We start from the raw sequence: 6,198 nt of genomic DNA, 5'->3' as shown, positions 1-6,198 counted from the left end.
TTTATCAAGAAGCAAATTCTTAAGCAAATTCCTTGCTGAATCAAGTAGTAAGCATTTACTACTAAGCCTAATTTTTGCCAAAGTGTGGTTGAATCGCAGCCAGAGGCTGGTTATATATACAGCAGTTTGGCAAAACTCAACAAAAGCATTCTATAAGAACCAACTGGCTATATGAAATGTATAATACAATACATTTTATTATCATTTAAGTTAATGCTACATATTCTTTATATTAAGAACTGACAAACAGGGGCCAGAGCAATAGTACAGCAGGTAGGGCATTTGTCTTGCACATGGCCAACCCTGGTTCGATCTCTGGTTCCCCTGAGCACCGCCAGGAGTGATTCCTGAGTACAGAGCCAGGAATAACACCTGAGCATCGCCAGGTGTGATCCAAAAAGGAAACAGAGAGAAATAAAGAAAGAAAGGAAGGGAGGAAGGAGGGAAGGGAAGGGAGGGGAGGGGAGGGGAGGGGAGGGGAGGGGGGAGGGGAGGGGAGGGGAGGGGAGGGGAGGGGAGGGGAGGGGAGGGGAGGGGAGGGGAGGGGAGGGGAGGGGAGGGGAGGGAAGGGAAGGGAAGGGAAGGGAAGGGAAGGGAAGGGAAGGGAAGGGAAGGGAAGGAAGAATCCTGGCTGGTGGGCACCACAAGCTGGAGAATGCTCCGGACTCCAGACCGGGCCGATAACACCGGGGTGCCCCCGATGGAGAAGGTGCAGAGTCCCGGGCCTTCTCCAGATGGAATTCCAGCGACACTGAGCTTCTACTAACATGGCTCCAGTATGCGGGGACCAAGACTATTTCTCCAAACCATGTGGTCGCGTAATATACAATAAGCCTAATATACAAAAAGCCGCTCAGGAACCACTCCCCAGCCCCTGAGCAGCCATGATCCCAAAGGCCCAGAAACCAATTCGGAACACAGCGGCTGCTGGCAGATATATTCCTGGACTGTAAACTAAGCCATGGCCCCGTGCAGCCTCAGGAGGGAAAGGGATTTTTTCCCTCGGCCTTTTCCCCTTTGCGGCAGCATGACGACCGCCACCTTTCAGAACCAATTGGACAGAGAGATAGGAGCTTGCAGTGATGGGGCGCATGGGAAATCTCGTGATGAGGGGGGCAGAACCGGCCCTGCTCCCCATCCAAATGAGACCCGGAGCGCTGCCCATGAATAGCTCCTCCATTCCTAACAACCATGATCCCAAAGGCACACAAATCTAGGAACGCAGCGGTTGCTGGCAGAAATACCTCTGGACTTAATTACTAAAATACCAGAATTCCAAAACCCTGTGGCCACTTTTGCAGCCGTGCAACATCATATGCTCTTCATTATCAGCAATAAAAACAAATTACCCAATGATGCCTTTTCAACAGGTCTGATTATTGGGGGGAAAACTCCAAATAATAATAGTGGGTTTTCTGTCGAAAATTGAATGTAATCAAAGTAAAGAGAGAGTAAAGTGAAAATCATCTGCCACACAGGCAGGGTGGGGGGGTGGGATGGGGAATATACTGGGGTTCTTGGTGGTGGAACATGTGCACTAGTGAAGGGATGGGTGTATGTTCATTGACTGAGACTTAATCCTGAAAGCTTTGTAACTGTTCTCACAGTGATTCAATAAATTTAAAAAAATAATAATAATTTTTAAAAAATAATAGAAATGGGTAGATCTAGGAACACAATGGAAATAAAAAAGAAAAAGAAAAAACTAAAATAAAGGGAAAAAAGAACTGACAAGTATAATGCGAATGATGTTTACACCCTCATGGCTGCCTCCGTTCTTAGATAAGCTGTAAAATATTTACTAGCACTGGGTTTAGAGAATGAAGTGGCCTCTGAAGTTCAACACAGCCTGCAGAGCAGAACTGCTCTTTTTGTATTCCCTTAAATGAACCAGCATTTCCCCATATTTGTCCTTCTACTGAAAAATAAACTTTTAAATTAAAAGATATTGCACAGGGGGCTGGAGAGATAGCACAGCGGGTAGGGCGTTTGCCTTGCACGCGGCCGACCCGGGTTCAAATCCCAGCATCCCATATGGTCCCCTGAGCATGGCCAGGGGTAATTCCTGAGTGCAGAGCCAGGAGTAACCCCTGTGCATCGCCAGGTGTGACCCAAAAAGAAAAAAAAAAAAAAGATATTGCACAAATTATTGTGAAAATTGTGTAGAGAAAACCCTGATACAATCAAGGTGCAGAGAAACTCTCCCAGCTGCCATTCCCTCCCCTTTCAGCTGTCAAATTCTATGGTTTGATCTCCTCTGCTTAGAGATTACATACTCTATACATTTTGGACTAAGTGGCAGGTTTCCATGGCAGTAGAAAACTGAATGGGATGATGGATGTCATCTTCCTTTAATTCCATGATAAACTAACCAATCTGGTAATCTGAGAATTCACTGACTTTATAAATTCTTTCTCAATTCCCAAAAATTTCTTACAAAAGTCTTTTAAAACACTCGCATTTGTTTTAATGCCTAGACTGTCCCTATTTCAGCATTCTTTGTCATTTTCTTTCAAGTTGCTGTGCATCCAAAAGTCAAAGAAAACCATTAGAGAACTCTTTCTCCCCCTCCTGGCCACACTGCAAAATAACAATACTATGAAGAAAACTCTCAAAAGTCATAACAAAGACAGCTCAAATAACAATTCAGCAAACTAGCTACCCACAAACCAACACTTACCTAGAGATAGCATGTGCTTGGCTAGCACCATACTTAAAATAGACCTACAACAAAAAAGATCATTTGGTTGTCAATCTTTCACCAACATCCTTATTTCTGTTTTCCCAAGAAACCGAAGTGGTACCCGCTGGCTACTGTACATTTATTTCCTGCTCCTTTGGGACAGGGCTCATCTCTCTTGACCTCAGTTCTCACTCAGTCATCCTTGCTTACAAGTCATCTGCCTACTTTTTGCTGGATTTGAGTTTACCACACTATAGCCTTTCTTTACCAATGACTAACCTGCACAAAACCTTTCCACATTAGTAGCAAGGCAGATATAAAACTTAATCCTCCTAAATTCTGCTCAACAAGTATTTGTCAACTGCATTCACTTGATAAATGTTTTAGTACTTGGCCAGACACACTTAAGTCCCAAAGAATTTACAGAGTATAAATTGTCTTTGCTGCCAGAGTTTAGCTATTAGAGAGGTAACTAAGTAATGAAGTAATGTACAGAAAAAAAAAAACATTGACAGGAAGAACCATGGTGATACAGCAGGACCAATTCTGCTCACACCTCATCACCCATCATCATCATCATCATCATCATCATCATCATCATCATGGATGTAAATCAAATTATTACTATTATTTGTTAAATAATCCTCATTTATTTAAATAGTCCAATTTTAATAACATTCATTGGGCATAGTATAAACTTTGTGCTACAGTGTTACACCTGGCATTCTATGCATATCCTCTAAACAGCTGCTCACTCTTCTTTGTTCTCCTGGCTTTGGAATTAGCATCTGCAGTAGGTGTCTGAGGCTAAGAGGGACACAAGTCATAGTCACAAGGTGCTCAAAAGAGGTAAGCAGTAGTTGCTAGACAAATGACATGTCTATAGACATCAACTTGAATAATGGGGATGAGATTAAAGCTAAACTAAATAGAAACAAAATTTGGCCAAGACTCATGATACATACTTGGACAGTCCTAAAAAAAAGACTTACCTTGTTTTCACAAAAGCATTACTCTAATTGGATCTGAAACCTGAGCTAAGTCACCTTGAGCAGGAAAACAAAAATGCAGACTAATGCAGTAATGACAAAAGGAACTCAGCAGTGCTAAAGATAATTAGCAACTCTTAATTTATCAAATAAGGCAAAGTTTGTATGGATCTCTAATATGGAGAGGTGGTGGTTGAGGAGGAGGGAGGACAAAAGGAGGGGTGAGAGAGGTGCAAGAAAGCCAGTAAGAGGGGAAGGAGGGTGGGAGAGAGCAGGAAGAAGAAGGTAGGAGAGAGGGGGGAGTGAAGCGGGGAGAAGAGGAGAGGGAGACAGCGAGGACAGAGGAAGAGACAGAAAGGAACAGAGATAGACAGCCACGAGAAACCAAAAGCCTTTGCAGAATGTCAGGTAGTGGAAGGAAAGATCAAATTGAAAATCACCATTTTTCCAACCCTCAATGTAATCATATATGACAATCATCAATGGACTCTAAAGCCAATGAATAACGCATTGACTGGAGCTGGCACAGCATCATCCCACAGATGTTTATCCTAGTAACATCCCTGATAATGGACAACCCGACATTTGTGCCTCTTGACATGAAGCAACTATCCCCTTAATTCCCACAAATAAACAGTGACTCTGTTCAAGCCATTAGACACAAGTGGTGCTCTTCAGAAAACAGAACGAATTCAGGATATGGACATTCTAGCCTGCTGTCTTTAAAAACATGACTTTAAAAAAGAGAGGGAGCTCATGGAGTATGCATGTCTTATATGTGGAAACCCAAGTTTAAACCCTGGTACTGCATGGTTCCTGAGCACCTCCAGGTGTACAGCAGGATCCCCAGAGGCCCTGGTAGCACCCAGCACTGGGGGGCCCAAGCAGTGGTTGCATTCAGCCCACAGCTGGGCCAGCTGTTACTGGAAGTGGCCCCTGGGCTCCCTGAGCACCACTCCAGAGACACTCTCCCCACAACAACAACAAAATAATTTTTTTCCCAGAGTTACAGACACTTGACATAGCCACTAGGAACATTTGAATATGGATTGGCATTAGGTATTGTTCACTGTCATAGTTTTCTGATTGCTATTATTCATACAGAATATGTAATTATTAGGGGGCAGGTTTATGACTATCCAGAAACGGTTCAAAGTTTAGATGACATGTTGACGGGGTGTGGTACTGCCAACAGGTCAGCCTGTATCTGTGGAGGCAAGTGTATCAGCAGCCTGCTGGTGCCTTCAGGTTTCCTGATACCCCAAAATTGCCAGCTGTGCCTCTGGCTGGACCCCAACAACTTGAAACCAAGCTTCCCGAGAAATTAAATGGCCAAAATTTAGGTATGTGGGAGTCACGCCTACAAACCACCTCCGGCTTAGCTATACAAGCTCACTTATCGGCCTTGCTTCAGAGACACGTAAATAAATCTCGAAAGAGATACAAAGGCCACAGTTAGTCTCAGACCCATGAAAGGCTGAACAGACTGCAGTCAATCAGAAGTGTGTGTGTGGGGGAGGGGGTGGGGGGAGGTCAGCCTGGTGCCCTCCCAAGCAGAGCCCACAGCAGCCACTAACTTCTACAATCCAAAACCACCACTATGCCCGGAGGTGGATTCCACCCTTTCAGAACGGACATCTCTGAGATATAATCTTCTGAAAATTTTGGTATAAGGGTTTTGTGACTGACATCTCCAGGCTTTCTTGGGTTTGGGATGGCTACCTTCCCCCATCTCCCTATATGTCCAGAAGCCTTGGCAGTCACATCCATACCCCAAAGCTGCCACCCAATTTAAAAAAGCTACTCCACCCTTACCTTTTTGAAAAAATATTAAATGTGTGAACAAACGTGATGACCTAATCTTAGAACCTGTATTGCAAACCATAATGCACAAAAGGAAAGAAAGAAAAGTGCCTTCCATAGAGGCAGGCTGGGGGTGGGGGTGGGGGTTCGAGGAGTCTTGGGGGAAGGTGGGAAGGAAATGGGGGACATTGGTGATGGGAAATAAACACTGGTGGAGGGATGGCTGTGGGAGCATTTTATGGCTGAAACCCCATCAAGAACAGCTTTGTAAGGGTCTATCAGAGATATTCAACAAAAAAAATTTTTAAATAAAATAAAATGACATGTTGAACTTAATTCTATACTAAGTTTCTCCCAGTTGGGGGATTTCTATCCCACCTACAACAAACTTTTCTATTTTTGTTTTGAGTCACACTTAGGGTTTAGTCCTGCTCTGAACTCAGGAATCACCCTTGGTGGTGTCGGGGGAACCCTATGGGACGGCAAGGATCAAACCTGGGTCAGTTGCATGTAAGGTAAGCTTTCCTACCCACTAGTACTATCATTCAGTCCCCAACATTTTATTTTCCAAAAAAAAGTACATGTTAAGTATAGAGCTATAAGGCTAATGAGGTAAATGTTCACTAGTGAGTCAAAGAATATATAAAATGATGGCTGGAGGAATCAGTCGGGATGGGAGATGTGTGCTGAAAGTAGATAAGGGACCCAAACATGATGACCTCT

Source organism: Sorex araneus, chromosome 6 (assembly GCF_027595985.1).
Source record: "Sorex araneus isolate mSorAra2 chromosome 6, mSorAra2.pri, whole genome shotgun sequence".
Classification (NCBI taxonomy): domain Eukaryota; kingdom Metazoa; phylum Chordata; class Mammalia; order Eulipotyphla; family Soricidae; genus Sorex; species Sorex araneus.
Note: the sequence above shows the minus strand (reverse complement) of the source record.